This window comes from Macaca thibetana, chromosome Y (assembly GCF_024542745.1).
Source record: "Macaca thibetana thibetana isolate TM-01 chromosome Y, ASM2454274v1, whole genome shotgun sequence".
Taxonomy (NCBI): domain Eukaryota; kingdom Metazoa; phylum Chordata; class Mammalia; order Primates; family Cercopithecidae; genus Macaca; species Macaca thibetana.
The window spans coordinates 2,819,661-2,840,813 of record NC_065599.1 but is presented as its reverse complement, the minus strand read 5'-3'; the positions used below and the strand labels follow the sequence as shown (position 1 = coordinate 2,840,813).

The following is a 21,153-nucleotide window of genomic DNA, read 5'->3' as shown; positions in this document are numbered from 1 at the left end:
GGACTGGTGTGAATGGTACCTCACTGTGCTTTTCATGGACATTTCTTTGATGATCCATTACGTTGAACTATGTTTTCAGGTTTCTGGGCCACATGTATGACTTCTTTTCAGAAGTGTCTGTTCATGTCCTTTGTCCACCTATTAATGAGGTTGTTCATTCGTCTGTTAGTTTTTGTACACTTTTATAAGTTCTTCATAGACATTGAATATTAGAAGTTGGTCAGATGCGTAGTTTGCAAAATGGTCTCCCCTTCTGTAGGTTGTTTAACTCTGTCACTAGTTTTAAGCAAATAAATAAAAAGAAGTTGCATTCCTAGTTTCTGACAAAACAGACTTTACAATATGCAAGTATGTGTTTGATGTTTTGCTGTAGTGGTGTTCGCTGAATCTTTTATGTTTTCTGTGTGGTCGAAGCTCATGTAAAAATGTTTGAGGCACCATGTGGTGGCTGTAAGTTGATGACAACATCATTGAAATTGATTGCATGCACCATTCTGAACCTTATGCACTGGATCAATTCTCAACTCTCTCTCTCTCGCTCTCTCTCTTTCTCTCTCTCTCTCTATATATGTACCTATCTACACACACACACACACACACATATATAAAATACTTGTGTTTGGTCTGTGTGTATAATAATTACAGTATGTATCTGTGAATATATATTATATAGTATATGTACACACATACCATAATTTTATATATTATATATGCATGTATATGTACTATATTATATATGACATATATGTGTATGAGTAATATATATAACATATAATACATCAATAAAATAAAGATATAGTTATGAATGTGTGTATATAGGTTAAACATAGTATATATTTGTAAATATAATAGATAACATATAATATATAATATTGTATATAATATATACTGTATGAGATAGAACATATGTAACATAACATTTACATAATATATACTGTATTAAATATAACATATACATAATATATAATATATTTAAGCAAGGAAAAATGTATGTGTATATACATATACATTATATAGTGTGTATTATATATTCCATATTACTTATTAGATATTATATATGCATACATACTATATATAACATATACACACATTTATGCAGATATATTTTATTCATGTATTTATTTTTAAATGTATAATTTTGTAATTTGTTTCCCTTGTCAAATTAATGAAGTCATTATTATTTGCAATCATTTTATCTCTTCACCTTCATACTAAAGATACACGTTACTAACACACCTCCATCACAATATCAAAATGTTCTTTATTTTACTGAGTGCCTTTACCAGTGAGCTTTATCCTTTTATACCTTTTCATGTGCTAATTAGTGTTTTTCTCTTCCAGCATGACGTCCTGTCTTATCATGGCTTACCTGATAGGTCTTATGGCAATACACATCCTCAGATTTTGCTTATTTGGAAAACTTCATCTTTCCTTTATTTTGGAGAAAAGGTTTCCTGGGTGCATTACTCTTAGTAGGCAGGATTTTTTTTCTTCATATTATTATTAATATGTAAATGGTATCTCACTCACGCCTTAATTGCAGTGTCTCTAATGACAAAGGTGCTAGCTGTTGGGGACTCCCTTGTAGGTGGTTTTATCCTTTTTTGTTGTTGTTTGTTTCTGTGTGTGTGTGTGTGTCTGTGTGTGTGTGTGTGTGTGTCTGCTTTCAGGACTGGCTCTTTTTTGTTTTTTAAAAACTTTTGGAAGCTTCACTACAAAATATTTTACTGTCGTTTTGTACAAACCAATATGATTGGAAAAGTCTGAACTTTGTGTGCCTAAATGTTACATTTTTATGCCAGTTGGGAAAACACTCTGCTGTCATTTAAAACATGTTATTTGTACGTTTATATATTTTTCTTCTTTTGTTATTCTTATGATGAGTAATATTATTGTCTTCATGCTGTTTCATAAATCCCACAAGCTCTCTTTTTTCTTTTTTGACTACAGCTTTCTCCTGAGACTTTACATTTTGAAGTAACTTATCTTTTAGTTTCCAGTGTCTTCTTTTGTGCTGGATGGGTCAGATTTGGCATTGATGCTCTTTTTCATTTTAATATTTGTAAAATATATTTTAGCTCCCAGGTTTTTGTTTGTTTCATCATTATTATGCCAGGGTGTGTCTGGCATCTTTCAGTAGATGTGCCAGGCTGGAGGCCTGGTCCCTGAGAGCCTTCTCAGTGCTCTGTGGTATGCCAATGCTGGTGTTTAAGGAAAGTTTGGTCATCATTTTCCTCTGCTACAAGCAGCCATTTTCTCTCTCTGCACTTTGCTAACAGGTTATTGGAAGGATGATGCGACCAGTATAAAACTCCCATTACTGCTCTTTTAAATGATGTCTTTTCTCATTATTGTGTTACTACCCACTACTGCTATCAGCCACCTGGTTTCAGTCTTATGTATGAGCACGTATTTTCAAGTGTGGATATTTGTTCGTATTGATTCTTCTATGAGTGGGAGCTGATTGCTGAAGTTTTCCATTTCCCGTTCCTACTCCTTGCCTCTCCTCAAACTTTTACTTCCTGTTGAAATCTTATACATGGATTTATCAATTTATAAATCTCGATACTGTTGTTTTCTTATGATGGATGGAAGTTTTCTAGTTGTGTAATATCTGTGCTCCTCAATCTTTGGTTATGAATATAGTTTTCTGAGAGAATACAGCCCAAGAGCCATTATTATTAGACAAAGTTATGACATTCCTAGCTGGGTAAATATTGCACAATGTCTCCCTTGAATGCGGAAGGAGATTTGGTTACTGCATTAATCTCATATGTATTATTATTATTGTAATACTGTAATGACCTTTTAGGCTTTATAAATTTTTCTCCACTGTTTCTTACATATGTATATACAATTTCAAGTTGTATAAACCTTAAAGCATACTTAGTGTGAACGTATTTGTGAGGAGTGCATATGTTGTGCCGTTTTCCTGAAGACTAATGCATATTCTTATTGTCAGCCCACCTCTATTGTTCATGGATACAAATGTGGTGGCAGTATACTACCTAGGTATTTTTTATACCTTTAAACCTGCAGGTATAAACTTCACCTTCCCCTTTTTAGTGAGATGCAAGCATCTAGGATTTATAAAATATGTTCTCTTTCAGTGTAAGAAAATTTATGTGATCAACCTTGTTGTCATTCTCACCTAGAATTTAATGGACCTGGAGACTTCCAAGCCTTATTTTTCCTCATATATTTACATTGTGTTTCCTGCCAATGTGAGCGCATATATTGTTGAATATAGAAATGAGCTGACAATACACATTATTACTTTTTTTGTTCTTGAGTTTAAAATGCAAACTCTCAGCTGCACGATCTGTGCTAATTTTCTTTTCTGGGTATGTATGCTTATGGCCTGGTTTGAAAACTCCCAATTTCTCCCTCTTTGCCCATGGATGTATTTATTCAGCTACAGTAGTGTTGTTTAGAAGTTTAGTTTATAAGGTAATCCTTTTTGAGTAAATAAGTTTAGATATCTTGATGGGTTTCTTGGCTGTATTACTATGGGATGACTTCTAACCTTAGATAGAAATAAATTTCTGAGCTGTACCAATTTTTATTTTTTCTTGTTTGAATTATATATATACACATTTAATCATGTATATATGTACACATATTTGAAAATATATGCAAACAAAAGTAACACCACGCACATACAGGCAAAAATACACACACACACACACACACACACACAAAAAAAAAAATCTCCTTTTCTTGATCATAGAAACACTGTGCTCACTATGTCAAACCAGTTTTTTTCTTGGGTACGGGTGGGCATTTCATATAAAAATTTTCCAGCCCATTTTAACTTACATTTTAATGGGGCATATCTACACTCATCTTTTTTGTTTCTTCTTCAAATTTGTATTTTATTTTTAATACCACTATCATGTGTCCTTGTTTGTTACATGCAAATATTGCATGACAGTGGCTTACGCAGTACGAATCTCATCACCCAGCTAGTGAGCATGGTATCCAAAAGGGAACTTTTTAGCTCACTTCAATTTTTTATTCTCTTTATTTCCACAGTGTCTGCTGCTTCCATATTTATGTGCACGTGTTTTCAATACTCATCTTCTGCTTATAAGTGAGAACATGTGGTATTTTTTTTCTGTTCCTGCAATAAATATGGCCTCTGTCTGCATCCTGCTGCTGTAAATGTCATCATCATTTCTTTCTGGTTTATTGCTACATAGTATTCCTTCATGCATAGGTACATTTTTTTTAAAATCGCATCTACCACTGATGCACTGTATACTAGTTTTCTTTGTCCACTCCACCTAGGTTAACTCCCACGTTTTTGCAAATTTGTGTAGTGTTGCATTCGAGATATGCAAGCATGTGTCTTTTTGTTGGGATGATGTATTTTTTTCATTTCCGGACACCTACCAGTGATAGAATTTCTGTGTGGAAGGTTAGCTTCATTTTAGGTTACTGGAGAAGTCCTCAGCCTGCTTTTTAAAGTGGCTGAACTCTTCTGCATTCTCATTAGCAATGGAGAAGCATTTTCTATTCTCTGCAGCTTCATTAGTACCTGCCATTTTTTTTTTTTTAATTTTTGATTCTTAACAGCCATTCTGACTAGTGTGAGATGGTATCTTATAGCGGTTTTGATTTGCATTCATGAAAAAATTAATGATGATGAAAATTGTATCACATATTTACTGGCCACTTATATGTCTTGTTTAGAGAAAGGTCTGTTCAGGTCTTTGAGTACTTTTAATAGTTATTTGTTATTTGCTTGTTGATGTGTTAAAGCTTCCTGTAGATGCTGAATTTTAGACTTTGTTGGTGCAGCTGGGGAATATCTTCTCTTGTTCTTAGGTTTTCTGTTTGCTCTCCACTAATCTTGATGGAAACTGGTTCAATTTTAGAATGTCTTCCTGAAAAATAAAGTGTTCTGTACTCATTTTCCAAAGATAATGGAGTCTCTTCTGTAACACTCCTGACTTCTCTATAAATGGATAAAAGCTTATATTTATATCAATATAGGCCTTCTTCTTATTTATTGGACACAGATGTGTTCTTCTTCATTATAAAAATTCTGTGCTACACATGCATGGGTATTACCATAAGCCTTCATATTGCATAAATCCTGATTGCTTGTTTTTATTATGATTATGATTATGATTATTCTTCTTTAACAGGGATGCATAGTTTCAGGTAAATCAAACCTAGCTTTGCTCTAACTTTGATATAAATTGAAGTTTCTCAATTGTATACAGTTAGGCAGAATATTCCACTTTCTGCAAGAATAGTCTCATGTCTTGTTTATTTGGCATATAAAGTATACCCATATGTTACAGAAACATTGGCCACGTGTTGGATTATAAAACTGTATGTCCCTCTTAAATTAACATTGAAATATACTTGAACAGAAACACACTCTTTTTACCTTTATACCTGCTGTCTTTGACTGTCACTGAAAATCAACACAAGCTTAGTGGCTGTATACAAACTGAACTTTTTCTTTCCCTGACCTAGATCTAGAACTTGCTGATAAGTTCGGGTTAATACTACATGCTCACTAATGTGAGCTTCTTGATTGTGAATGAACACACACGCACACTCTCTCTCTCTGTCTCTCTCTCTTTCTCACACACACACACACACACACCCCTGAATTGTTAAAATTCTTGCGTATGAGTAAGAAGGGTTAGGAGCTATCTTCTGAATTCTAGTTTTTTTAACTGAGATGCTAAAGTTAAATTTGTATGAACACTGCCTTTTTTTTTTCCTCTCAGTTAGATGAAAGCCTTTGAGACATTGATCCCTCTCCAACATATACTTGTTTTGAGGCAGGGTCCCACTTTGTCACCCAGTCTGAAAATTCATGTCAATACACAAATCAAAGTAGGTCAGTGTTCCTGTATCATATTTATATATACAGATCTATGTGTGTGTACTTACGTGTGTATGCAATGTAAAGTGGAATACTTGCAGCTAACTTTACACACTGTATTCAATGTAGATAGGCTAGGGGATATAAATCACATGGATAAACAGTATATGCATGGAAGAGAAAGTGTGGTGTTTGTACCTACCAGTCATTTTCATCACAAATAAGAACACTTTCGTCAGGCTGCGACTTAACAGAACCAAAGAATTCATATTTAGGAATGAGAATGAAGGGTTCAGAAAACACAAATGGTACTCGCTATGGAAAAAGTATAATCAGCCACACTGGAAAACCGCAAACACAAACACAGAATTCCAAAAATCAATCAAAATATGAAAAGCGCAAGCTCATTCATCTTGCTCTTTGGGGACAGTGCAAGCTCATTTATAGTCAAGACGGTAGGACACAGACTTTACGCATCAATGATCTTACACCCATGTCAACTTAAAAAATCACAGAAGAGCATACAGATCTACAGCCAGAGCTCATATATGTGTAGCAACAGTTTTTCAGCCCAAGAGTTGTATGTTTACTACACAAATTAGAGGTCAAAATTTAGTTTTTGCTACATAATCACTGACTGCTTGGCCCAGATATGACCATGGCCCCTGCCTGTATAAACTCTGGCTTCCACTTGTCATTATGGTAAGTCAACTCTGACTTTCATAAACTTAGACCTTCTTTGTACATGAGCAACACAGATCAAACAACCCAAACACTCTTAACTTTCTAAAGAACACAAACAACAGAAAAAGAGATCTCCAGGTTTGTGCTTGGGAGCTTATAATCTTAACAATAGAAGTTAGTGCTGGTAATACGTAGGTAGAAGGTCTTATTTATATCCTTTCTCTCCTGGTGTGAATAGTAATTTGCTGACCTCATAACTGAAAAGGAATGTTTTATTGAATAGCCAGTGAGATCCTTGATTACATAATCTCAGCTATATTTCTGGCATTTTTAGTAACTTTCTCATGCTAAATGTGTGGCTTTTAGAATTACAAACTCCATTAACTTGGATAGGGGTAAGAGCTTCCTGGCTGTGCTTTCTTGGGGTGGATTTGGGCTCACGGGTTGTATGTGGGCTTCCTGTCTTTGCCAATCATCACTCCTCTTTGATTTAAAAGATAACCTTCAGGACCATATCAACAATAAACTGCTATTTTCCTGCATATTGAATTCTACTCTCTGATTGAGAAACCCTGAACCCTCTGTTTTCTAGATATAAATATAACAACCCAGATTTATAAATTATGAACTAGCTTTTTGGACAGGAGCATGCTGATGCTTTTGTCTCTTTCCTGTGGAGATAAGTTAACCATCTAAATAAAATCTGTCCTCCTCCTTCCTGACAAAGAAGTATAATTATCTGTAAATATACAGAAAATGCGCTTCTGGAATACGAGTGCAGCTTCCAATCTGTGTAAACCATAAACTTTCTCCGTCTAGTGGTATCCAAAGTTTAATCTCGGATAAGCTGTGACAGTCTGTTTTGTTGTTGTTGTTGTTGTGTTTGTTTTTGTTTTTGAGATGGAGTCTTGCTCTGTCACTTAGCTGGAGTTCAGCGGTGCAATCTCTGCTCACTGCGACCTCTGCCTCCTGGGTTCAAGCAATTCTCCTGCCTCAGCCTTCTGAGTAGCTGAGATTACAGGCACCCCCCCACCCAGCACGACCAGCTAACTTCTGTGTATCTGTGTATTTTTACTAACGGTGGGGTTTCTCACCATATTGGTCAAGCTGGTCTTGAACTCCTGACCTCAAGTGATCCACCCACCTCTGCCTCCCAAACTGTTGGGATTAAAAGCACGAGCCACTTTACCCAGACTGTCAGCCTTTTATAAAATGTGGTGGTGTGTTTGATCCAAACCAGCCTGTTCTTTTTGGCCTGGATATGGTTATAAAGTTTCCAGCTCTAAACTCTAACCTCCCTTACATTGGTCATGGACGTGCTCCTTAAAGCATAAATATTGCCACTTCAGAAACAGGCACACGCTGACCTTTTAAACATCTTTAACCAACTGTGGTGGGGCTTACTACGCAACAGTAAGGGAATGGTGTCTTTATGTTTTACAGAGTTTTTGAAGCTCTTGAGATTAATAATGGCAGGAAATTCATCACTTTTTAAAGTAATTCTCCTTGGAGATGGTGGCGTTGGGAGGAGTTCACTTATGAACAGATATGTAACTAAAAAGTTTGATATCCAGCTCTTTAAGACAATAGGTGTGGAATTTTTAAACATGATTTGGAAGTGGACAAACATTGTGGTACCATGCAGATTTGGGACATGGCAGGTCAGGAGTGATTCTGAAACCTGAGGATGTCATTTTACAGAGATTCTGTCGGCTGCCTGCTTACTTTTGTTGTCGACGATTCACAAAGCTTCCAGAATTTTAGTAACCGGAAGAAATAATTCATATATTACGCAAATGTGGAAGAACTCAAGAGCTTTCCTTTTGTGATTCTGGGTAGCAAGACTAGACATAAGTGAATAGCAGGTGTCTGCAGAAGAAGCCCAGGTTTGCGCAGGGATGACGGCAACTATTTTTACTTTGAAACAAGTGCAAAAGATGCCACAAGGGTGGCACCAGCCTTTGAGGAAGCGGTTTGAAGAGTTCCTGTGAACCAGGATATGTTGGATCAGTTGAGGCACACAGACATGGTCAGTCTTCATTGACCTAGCCCAATCTTCATGAGCTTGGTAGCTTGGTAGCTTGGTAGCTCAATCTTCATGAGCTAGCCCAGGACTAGCTCATTTTGCTGAGGATTGTTAGAAGTTGTTGATGTGTTCTAATCAACTCACAGGTATACACAAAATCAACATGAGGATAAGAAAAGAATTACAGTTTGCAGCAGTGTATCATCTACAAATAAAATTCGATGAGTGTATTGTCCTGCTCTACTAGTTGGTATCATCTACAAATAAAATTCAACGAGTGTATTGTCCTGCTTTACTAGTTGGTGAGAGAAGGGACACATCAACTCATGGAAGAACAATGTTTTATCAGTAATGGCACTTTACATTTACAAATTGTTAACGGTTGACTTAAAACGTTTCTTTGACTTACATATGTCGGTGACAGAACTAAGAAATGAGATAACTAAGACTAATTGTAATTAAAATAAGAAACTTGACTACACTAGAAGTTATACCTGAATTTATTTCCTGGAGAAATGGAGTACTACTTTTTATACATACAAGTCTTTATGCAATTAACATTGCATTCTTGGTTCAAGGAAATAATTTCCTGAAGCAAAAATGTTAGATATTGAAGACTAAAATGTAAAGTACCTGCAATGCATTGTTACTTAGCTTACTGCTTCATTCTCCTCAAAATGATTTAAACTTGCCTATTTTTATCCTACGTTTCGTTAGAATTACTCTCACTAGTAATTACTCATCATTTGTGTGCCCTGAATGCACCTCTACCCCCCTAGGTCATGTTCCAGAGCCGCAGGAGAAGGGCAGGCCCCCAGTGGTATGAGAGTTGCTGCACACAGCCTGTCATGCATCCAGATAAATTCGGGCTGTCCGTGAATGGAAATCATTTCCACAGACAGAGTTCAGTTTTAAGAAAAAGGCTAACTACTGAACTTGGAGAACAGCCAAATACGCATTTGATAACTGACGTAACAATTACAACGTGCTGTGTGGAGGATACAAAATTACATTTCCACTAATGGACTAGTTAATATTTGTGTTACCTTCTTTAACCTTGGGGAAAGCCTCCTAGTTGAAGTTAAGCCATTCCTTTCTAACACAAGACACAAGCTAACATTATGGCTCTCAGAGAAAATACTAAGAATTGTACTCTGTCAGAGGGTAAATAAAGACAACTTTATTTAGCCATGCATTTACCTAGTGTCTTCTCTATCACTGAAGACTCTTTACTTATTTATCTCAAGGATTTTTGTTGTGGTTGTTTGAAAAAGACTATCTCCAATGATCAGACTTGTTGAAGCAAATTGTGGTCTTTCAGAGATCAAGTTCATATGCTGTGCGGTTGTTGACTCTCTGATTCTACAGAGGCTGGCTGAAGCCTAGGCTGAGTGTGAATGAGACCCTCAACTGAGGAATGATGGGAATATCAAAGAATATGCTGGGTGAGGGGAGCTGGCTGTCATATCGGGAGAGGCTTTTTAAAAAATTACCTAGAAACACTTCTCTTCATGGCCCTAATTTAAGTTTTTGAAAGTCTAATATCCAAACATAAGGGTCGATTTTGCCATCTGAAAACATTTTATGGAAAATACAATAGAAGATGGTTGAAGAACAAACCAGGAGGTGAGTGTGCAGCTGGAGTGGTGAGAAGATGCTGCAGAGCCTTGCTAGACAAAAGAACCATAGATCATGCTCCGTAGTTTGAAGAAAGCGTGGGGTCCGGTGGTACAGAGGTTGCTCCATACAGTCTGTCATATATCCAGTGAGGTTCAAGCTGTGAATGGAAAGCTTTTCTCTTGAGAGAGTTCAAGTTTTTTCTTTCTTTCTTTTTTTTTTTTTTTCTTTAAGGCTAACTACCGAACTTTGAGATCACACATATGTGCTTTTGATTACTAATGTAACAATTACAACGTGCTGTGCTGAGGATGAAAAATTACAGTTCCATTAAGGGACTAAATATTTGCGTTACTTTTCATCCTTAGGGAAAGATTTCTCATTGAAGTTAAAACATTCCAAGTGTTTCTTGGCTTAGGAAATACCTTTTTACCTTTCTGTACCAACTTAAGTTTTCACTTTCATATTATGACAACACCTTGTAAGTTGTCTCACAGTATCCATGTCTTGTAGAGTAATAAAGTGTTAAGTAGAAAAATGCACCAGTGTGGAACCCATGGAAAGAGGGTGTCTGGACAGTCAGTGGTTTCTGGAACTCTGGACTGACAGACAGGGAGTGTTGAAGTGACTGAAAAGAGCACAGGTAGAGCATGGGCAGAACAGAAAATGAGAGTATCTATGTCCATGCCAAAGGAAGTATTCTAGGAAGTTTCCAGCTATAACAAGAGGACAACAGTTGATATGTGCATTTTATCTAGATCACTTTTCAAGCACAAGAGCTGGTAACCAACTCAGTGTTAACAAACATGTGTTTGGGGGAGCCCAGTTACAAGACTGGTCTCACCTTATTCCTCTTGTGTTAAAGAATCTTCAAGGGCTATCACCTGCCAGATCCAAGATTTGCCAGCTTAGCTTTCTTCACAATCATCTCCTATCTATCAGCTCTCAGTTCTACCTACGTGCCCCATGCCCTTCTTCACACCTTCACACCTGTAATGTTTTCCTCTGCAGCCCACCTCGGAAGTCACAATCAATGCTCCACTTCCCTTCTAGCTCCTTCAAAGACCAGACACACACACACACACACACACCACACACACACACACAATGGCATTTAACTTTAGTTACATACACAGAGGAAGTGTATTACTAGTCTCTACCTCAGCTTCATCAGCCTACAGCAAAGATTATTTTCAGGGTACCACCATTGTGCAGCTGAGCTATGACTTCCCGCTGTCGGTCACCCTGCTGCTTTTGGCTGACTTGCATCACAGCCCTCTAATTATATGGTCACAGAGGTCAGAACCAACCACATTTAAAAAAATGCATGTTTGCTGAAATTAATCCCAGATTTCTAGATGAGTATGCAGCTTTCTCTGCTCCTAAAGCTCTGGCATTTAGTTTGAGTCAATCTGAGTGCCGTATGTTATCTCAATTTGCAAACTCCCAATAGAGAAAATAGGACAAAAGCAGTTGTGGTGGGCAGCACTTTAAATATTAGGCCGAGGGCTGTGCATGGTGGCTCATGCCAGTAATTGCTGCACTTTGGGAGGCCAAATAGAGTGGATCATGAGGATATGAGTTGCAGAACAGCCTGGCCAATATGGTGAAACTGCGTCTCTACTAAAAATACAAAAGTTAGCCAGGCGTGGTGGTGGGTGCCTGTAACTCCAGCTACTTGGGAGGCTGAGGCAGAGAATTGCTTGGTGCCCAGAGGTGCAGGTTAAAGTGAGCTGAGATCACGCCTGGGCAACAGAGTGAGAAGCCATCTCATCTATACATATACATATACATGTACACATATATACATACATATATAATATTTATTCTGTATATCTATATGGGGCAGACATTTATATATGTGTATATGTATCTCTATATATCTACATATATATACACAAACACACACACACACACACATATATATATAGCGAATGCAGTGTCTCACGCCTGTAATCCCAGTGGTTTGGGAGGCCAAGACTGGCAGATCACGAGGCCAGGAGTTCAAGACCAGCCCGGACAATATGGTTAAACCTTGTCTCTACTATAAATACAAAAGTTAGCCAGGCTTGGTGGCAGGCACCCATATTTTCAGTTATTTGGGAGGCTGAGGCAGGATAACCGCTTTTACTTGAGAGGCAGAGGTTGCAGTGAGCTGAGGTCATGTCACTGTACTTCAGCCTGGGTGACAGAGCGAGACTCCATTACAAAACAAACAAGCCTAAAGGGATACTGAACTACCACAAGCTTGAACAAACATATTTACTGAAAAACTAAAACAAATGAAGTAAAAATGGTATTAGCAATTTAACACGAGGACACAAGAAAAAGCTTAGAATTACTTGCTGACAGGGAATTCAGATTGGTACTAAATTATTCAAGTTCTCATCAATAACACAGGTGGTATTACCTGCTTTTCAATGAATATTAATGAACTGACCGTAAGATCTTATCATACGAAAAAGGAAATCATTGTCATCCCTTTTTCTGTTTCATTGTGTCAGCCTCTCAGAGTGCTGAAATCACAGGCATGAGCCACCATACCCAGGCACATTCCAAATACCTAAAAAACTTCTGCCACCTCCTCCACATTTTCTTCACCTACAAAACAAGTGTTACTTGGAATTCCAATATATAATACAAATAATGCAACTGCCATAACCAAAGTACCTGTGTTGGCATCAGTGCATATTCATGGTCTGCTTAATTTTTTCGCTATCTTAAGTGGGGCCTTTGAAGCATCTAAAAGCCTGAGTACAAATGTTAAAGTAATCCAACATTTTCTTTGGCTACGATCCTAAAAATTTCCTTACAGCATTTCACAGGTATGAGTATCAACATTTTACTGTCTGAGGGAAAGTAAATATAAGAACATAAAACGACAGATGCAGCACACTTCACCATGGCCTGCAACGGCTCAAAGCCTCCTATTTTACAAACATGGATCCAGATTCTCACAATGTAGCAGGATCACTATTCCTAGCCACTTTCAGAAGCAGATATGTGACACTAAGCACTGCACGAGTGTGTCTTTTGGCTTCTTGAGTGCTGCTGTGTATGCTGCTATACATTTTTATAGCATCTCTGAATGTATAAACAAGTTAATGTGAATGTACATGCTATCAAATTTTATTCCCAGCTGCAGAATATTACTGTTTTGAATCTGTCTAGCAAATCTAGACTATGACATTTATTTTTGGGTTGTTACATTAAGATCAACCTATCTGGTCTAGACGTCATGCCTGTAATTCCAGAATTTTGGGAGGCTGAGGCAGGTGAATCACTTGAGGTCAGGAGTTCCAGACAAGCCTGACTGACATGTAGTAGAGGTGGTAGGCTTGCATCTCTAATAAAAATACAAACAAAATTACAAAACTACCTCTCTACTAAAAATACAAAAATTAACCAGGAACGCTGTGGGGCACCTGTAGTTCCAGCAACTCAGGAGACTGAGGCAGGAGAGTCACTTGAAACTGGGAGGCAATGGCTGCAGTGAGCCAAGATCGCACCATTGAGCTCCAGCCTGTGCGACAGAATGAGACTCCATCTCAAAAACAAGCAAACAAAAGGAGTGGCACCCTTCTTCCTGCGTACCTATTTGATCATAGAAAAATCGATGCCTGCCAGTGTATGATCTTTATTAACAGCACATTAACTTATTTGTAAAGAAGATGGAAACATTTTAGATTCAATTATTAAGTAGATTTCCCTCATATAGCCTGCTCCTTTGGTCTCTTTAGGGCTCCCTACTAATGTCAACAATGAACACCAAAAGGGGAAGAATGAAAACAATCTATCTTCACAATCATTCAAAAATAACCACCATGAGTTGTGTTCCTAAATGCCTATTCACCTGACTGTGAAGACTTGCTTGCCATAAGAGTTGCCGGAGATACCTCTGAGGTGGAAAAGTTTGTCTGAAAGGTAAACTGTGCAGCCGAAGAAACTTACTTCGGTAGGCCAGTTTCCTGATAAAAGTCAAATTCATTTTTTAATTAACAGATGTAAAAATTATAAGAAATACCACACCTTTATATGTAAATCATAAACACCAGTAAAGTAGGGCTTTTTTCCATCTTCTTGCCTTACGTCAAGAAGCATAATAAATCTCATATGTAACATAATTAGGGCATAATGTCTCATAAGTATAAAAAACAGAAAGAAATCAGTTCCTCGACGCAATAATCTTCAAATTAGTTTTGAAACCTGTAGTATATTCATGATGGAAGAATTGAATACAAAACTGGGTTTAAAGTTAGCTTACTTTTATCACAAAGAGAACATAAACTTTTAAAGTGAGAAAATAACTATAAAATGAAGTAAAATAACCCATGATGTGATTCACATAACCTTCTTTGTGTGCATGAAACTTAGTTTTTTAATTAGCTGTTTTACAATATGTCCCCTCCCCCATAAAAGAAATGTAGCCCCATAAATGAAAACTTTTACATTTGTACCTGACCACGAAGTCTACAGACTCAGAGAATTGCATCGGTGTTCTACGTTCTTCTAGTTTGTGAACCCACACTTTAGCTAGTTTTCTTTAATAAAAGGTAGCAATGTGGTCTGCAGCGTTGAATGCTGACCCAAACTTCTCATTGAAGTTGTCCACAGTTTTCAAGTAGATGTTGTTCAACAGCCACATGTTCTCATCTAGGAGGTGGAGAGCAGCATGAGCTACGAACTCGTTCAGATCATGATTGTTGTCCCAGATGACAGTGTGAGAAACAATAGATTAACATTTTCACATGGCATGATGAATGACAACGTTCCATTCTGTAAATTGTATAGATACTTTCTTGGTGAGGGGCAAAAAGTTTGCTTTTCATTCGTGGTTGTTTTCAAGAGAAATACAAGAGATCTGATTTCCCATTACATTCTATTTTTAAATTTGATATCTAAATCTCAAAGAACAGAAACAGTCATTAATGAACAAAATGTGTGTACAGATATATACCCTGTGAAGGAAAGGTGCCATTCACAGCTGGCCTCAACGTCTAGCAGGAAGCTGAGAAAGCTGGACGTTTTGCGAAGTAGCACCATGTAAGCAGTAGAGACAGCTGAAATGGCACTGGTGATGGCTACAAGAGGCCTCTTTCCAGTGCATGGAGCTTACAGGGAAGCGGGTCCTGGGAGTAGCTGGAGATGATGCTCAGCCCCAGCTGTAAGCAGTTGTGTGTGCCAACAACAGAACACAGTTTCTGTCAGACCTGGGAGTGTCCATTTTCCTCTGCTGAAATGGCTAAAGTGAAGAGAAGGTGGGACTGTCTGACTGTCTGTCATGTGATGAGGGAATTCACAACATAGAATGCAATCTTACTTCAATGTAAGATTGAAAAAAGAATTTTTGAAGGCCTGCTCGCTTATGGGCTGAAGTGTGTACTCTCAATTTTTGTTGTTGTTGTTGCTGAATTCCTAAGTGACAGTACCTCCCAATGTGACCTCATTTGGAAAGAGAGTTATGGTAGATGTGGTTATTGAGTTTATATTGCAATACGGTGGGCCTCCAATCCAACCACTGGTGTATTTAGAGAAAGGGAAGGTTTGGAGATGCACACAAGAAGAAAAATGCCACATGAAGACTGGAGTTATATTGCCACAAACCAAGAAACTTCCAGGAGCTGGGAGAGAGGCCAAGCAAATCCTGGTTTTGGTGCATGCATAGGGAGCATGACCCCACTGACACCTTGATTTCAGACAGTGGCCTTCAGAAGTGAGATAATATATTTCTGCTGTCCAAAGCCACTCCATTTCTGGTACTGAGTTACAGCAGCCACAGGAAGCCAGGACAGCCTCCTTGCTGAGGAGGCTGTTCCCATTCCTGGGGTGGATGAGGGTGGCTTGTGGCATTGAAATCCCCTGCCCAGTTAAATCATGTCTCACTTCACTCATGTTGCCATGAAAAAGCTAAGTGAATCCTTAGAGGAGCGTATGTTTTTCCTTCTGGCTCACAGGAGTGTTTTCCTTTACAAGGATGATCAGTCCTGAAGGATTAGGAGCAAATTGGGAAAATGCCTTAACAAGATGAGTGGTGGCAGGAGAAAGAACTGAAATCAAGTTATGCCGCAATGTATTTTCAAGTGTGCTCCTTTGTCCACCACAAGGCCAGTGGAGTGCACAGAAATTGTATATAAGTAACTGCATCCCAGAAAGCAATACTGCTACAAGCTCCCAAAACAAGTTTTAATGAGTAGTGTTCCCAACATATGAGAAAATAATGTCACAGCAACACCTGGCAGATTATCCTGGTGGCAGATGGTGGCAAGACATGAAGAGTTGAAAAGTATCACACAGTGAACATTATACATTACAATTAACTTAAACCGTTAACTCCTTAGAGAGCATCAAAGCCAGTTTGGGGCATTGAGAGAAACAGCAAATGAGCCTGCAATTTATTGGAAACATGAATTGGAAATGACTGGGTTCTTCTCAGGAGAAAACTCTAAAGGTCTGTTTACTCTGAATGGCAACATGTTCTTGGGCCAAACTTGGTTTCTGAACCATTTTTGACGAGAAAAGGGGGTGTCACTGCCTCTGGTGCTGCTTTTGAGCTTCCTTCCTTTGCATTGCCAAGGTGTCATCAGGGAGGGAAGCACGCATGACAACCCAACCAGGAAGGGCTATTTCAGGTAACTGCATTTTGTTTGTTTGTTTGTTTTTGTTTTCCCTTTTTCCCCATAGGTCCTGATGAAAAACATGGTTCATGAAAACTGCCTGGACTTTCATGGATGACATTTCAAGGCAGCAACCCACTACTGGTGAACTATATGTTTAGGTGCTTAACTAACCAGCAGCAATTCGTGGTGGGTGACCTAGTTAACTGAATATCATGGAAATGCCAGAGGTCATGCTAGTCTATGCTGAAGTGAATTCTTCTTTCGTTTTGCTTTCTGATTGAAACCTGACATTGTAGAGGAAGATGCCAGCAAGCTTGGCACTGTTTTGGGTATACTAGTGAAGAGATGCAGTTTCTGAAATAAACAAATTACATAACTATGATATTTCTTGTAGAATCCAATATACTTTCATAAGAAAACTACAAAATCTCTAACATAAAATCACAAACACACGTTCTCGTGATCTGAAAGTAATGCACATTCAGCTCAAGGGACCCCGAGTGTCTGGTGGAGTAAGCTGGACTTGCCTTAGACTGGACCAGTGAGCATGAGCACTGACACCTAGAAGATTTTATAGAGGGTGGCATTAAGAACAGTACAGAGTGGGAAGAAGAACAAGGAAGTAATTAGCTTGCAGTAGAAATTTCCAGGAGGCATCTGTAGGGGGAAGCTAAAATCAGCTTGACCTCATGTCACTTATCTAGAAAAGATAAACACTGTAGCATTGATCTGCTGACTACAGACTTGTACCTGAAGTATGTGTGCTATAAATGTAAGTTTTTACAAATGCAAGAGACTATGATACGCCCCTTGAAACACCAATTTATAAGAAGGGAAGTTTTGTATTCTGGAAAAAAATAATCTGTAAGGAAAGACGTTCTGAGGCACTGAGAGATTTTTGCTACTAAGCTTAACAGATTGAACCAGGTACAGTGGCACATACCTATAACAGCAGCACTTTGGAGGGCAGAACTAGGAAGACTGCTCAAGCCCAGGAGTTTGCAACCAGCCCAGGCAACAGGATGAAACAAGAAATACATCTCTACAAAAAATACAAAAATTAGCCAGGCGTGGGGTGTGTGCCTGTAGTCCCAGCTACTCTGGAGGCTGATGGCAGAGGATTACCCGAGGCCAGTGGGGGTCAAGGCAGCAGTAACCTGAGATACCACCACCGCACTCTGGCCTAAGGGACAGAATGAGACCCTGTATCAAAAAAAAAAAAAAAAAAAAAGGAAAAAAAAAAGAAAAACTACAACAACGGTAAAATGGTTGTCAAAAGCGATAGAACTATAACAAACTGGGGGAAAATATAAGGGATTTCACGGTTTCTAGCACACATAATTGAAATATAGATGAATGATGGCTGGGTGCGAGTGTGGATGGATATGCACCTTGTTAACTCCAAAGTGTGTATTTTAACACAAGGGTTTTGTAATCAAACAAGTTAAGTTTAAGTCTAGCTCCGGTACTTAATAGCAATTTGAACAGAAGCAGCCCTCAATCCCCTCATGTGGGTTTTCTGCTGTATAAAATAGTGGTAACTTTGTAGCCCCTTATGGTGCATTTATGAAGATTACACAATCTAATGCTCGTAAAGTACCTGACACACTTTCCGGCTGGTAGTATATGCTCAATTCATGTTATCTGGAATACCATGGAAGGCCATTTGCACACTGGGATGTGTTGACAAGTTACTTCTCAACATGCGGGGGAAATTGATTAAACCAGGACTTAGTCAATCTCCTGGAACTTACACCTGAGGTGCGTTAGAAGCCAAGAATCATTGAGCCTCACTAGGCCTTCTGCTGATTCAAATAATCACAATGAAATCAGAAGAAACCTGATATGTACTTGCTAATGAATGACCAATGTTATAAAGACACAGGTGGCACTCTTCACTTTAGAACTGGAAGGCTGTAACTGTGGAAGAAAAGGCAGATAGAAGACTAAGTATGACAAAGTAGGCTTAAAATACTATTTGAGGTGGGGAATATAGTCTTGCATATTTTATTGCTATCATCTAAGGCTGCTTTCATGCTTCAATGGCAGAGTTAAGCATCTGCAACACAGACCAGCTGTCTCACAAAGACCACAATATTCACTATCTGATCATCTAAAGATAATGTTTGAGCCTATTTTAGGAGAAAGCTGAGAAACAAATTGAGACAGAAAAATTGGATAACAAAGAGAAGCAGGAATGATACAAAAGCTTCGCATAACTAGATGAACTGGTCATAATTCTCCAGAGAAGGTAAAGGAAGAAAGTATGAGGAGTTGAAATTTGAATAAAGTAGACAATGATATCATGAATTCTTGCTGCAGCAAGAAAAAAAAAAAAAAAGCAGAAAGAAGTGTGTGAGAGTGTGTGTGTGTGTGTTTCTGTGTTTCTGTGTTTGTGTGTTTATGTTTAAGGGAGCTAACATGAATCTCCACATTCACCTCTACAGGGAAAGCCACAAATGAGGGAGAAGCATGGTGCTAAGGGAGCAGAAAGGCAGACGGCAAGGGAACCGAGAGACCAGTTGAGGGCGCTGTTACCTACTACCCAGCTGGGCTGCCAATTTGAGTTGAGCTGCCAATTTGATTTTGATTTTGATTTTGTGAACAACTGAAGAGTTGAGTTGAGCTGCCAATTTGATTTGAGTTGAGCTGAGTTGAGCTGCCAGTTTGATTTTGATTTTGTAAACAACTGGAGAAGCAAGAAAGGGTGTGATTTTCCATTTATTTCTGCCAAGGAATAACTGAGAGGTGAAGTGAGAGAATTCAAAACCCTGAAAGAAAATGACCCGGTTTTCTTGGGAAGGGAATAGCTGCAATCACTTAGCAAATACTTGAGGGTATCGGGAAAAGGTAAGACATACACTAGGATTCAGCACTGTCCAATCTGTGAGACTTTCTGCAAGGATGCAAATGTTCTACACTTGTGCTGATGAACATGGGAGCCAGTGAGCATTAAAAGTGTGGCTAGTCTGACTGCGATACTATTATTTAATTCAATTTTAATTAAACAATAATAGCCACATATGGCTAGTGGCTACGGTACTAGACAGCACAGGTCTAGATCAATGATTCCAAGCCAGTGGTGCGATCTTTGCTCACTGCAACCTGTACCCACTGGGTTCAGGAGATCCTCCTGCTTCAGCCTCCCGAATAGCTGGAATTACAGGCATGCAGCAACACGCCGGGCTAATTTTGTATTTTCAGTAGAGACAGATTTCAAATTCCTGGCCTCAAGTGATCTGCAGAACTCAGCCTCCCAAAGTGCTGAGATTACAGGCCTAAGCCACCACGCCAAGCCCAATTCCAAACGTTGTGTAAAGTTCTGTGACTTCCTTTACTTTCTCTTCACCCGTAAAACAAGTATCACTCAGAATTCCAATGTATAATACAAATAAAGCAACTGCCACGACCCAAGTACCTGCATTGGCGTGAATGCATATTCATGATCTGCTTGATTTTGCAATTGCCTTAAATAAAAGCATTTGAAGTCTCTGCAAGGAAGACTCAGCCCAGACATGTTGAGGAGATAGCTACAGAGAATTTGAGAGTAGATTAATCTGAGAAAGTGAGGACAACAGAAGAATCTAGAATGATTTCCAAATGCCTCCCTGAGGGGAACAAGCAGAATAGTGGTCCTTCTTCTAAGATGTCCACATCCTAATCTATGGAACTTGTGAGTATGTAAGGGCTCATGGAAAAGAGGAATCAAGGTTGGTCAACAGCTGACCTTAAGATAGGAAGATTGCTCTGGATCATCCAGGTGGGCCCAGTGCTCTTACAAGGACCTTAATAAAGAAGGTGGAAACAAAAAAAGGAATGTCAGAGGGAAGTGACGGAAGAATGGTCAAAGCAATGTGATGCTGATGGCTTTGAAAACAGACAAAGGGGGCACAACCAAGGAATGCAGGGGGCCCTAGGATCTGCAAAGTACAAAGAAACAGATTCTCCCGAAGAGCCTCCAAGAGGAATGCAGTCCTTCGCACACATTGAATTTAGCCCACGAAAGACCAGTGTTGGACTCTCATGCTACAAAAGTGTAAGATGATACACTTGTCTTGTATATAGCTATGGAATTTATAATAATTTGTTTCAGAGGCAGTAGAAATCTAACAGGAAAAAGCAGAAAAACACATGCAGATATGAGAGAGAAGGAAGGAAACTTAAGTAAGGATCAGCAAATGAGTAGAAGGCACATTCTATGAAATCACTGGGGACAAAGGGAATTTATCTGCCGGGGAAATGGGTTTGAAGTCACTGTGGAAAAGGTGTGGCACAGAGGCAATGATGCATTAAGGTGAAAACATCTGGAGCAATTTTGGGGATGAGAGTGTGAGAAAGAACACGGATCTTCTCCACTTCTC

General features: G+C 38.6%; 1 pseudogene; it reads left to right on the top strand.

Annotated features, from left to right (window-relative positions):
* Positions 1 to 8,001: 8,001 nt before the first annotated feature.
* Positions 8,002 to 8,576, top strand: LOC126947187 (ras-related protein Rab-9A-like; annotated as a pseudogene).
* Positions 8,577 to 21,153: the final 12,577 nt, after the last annotated feature.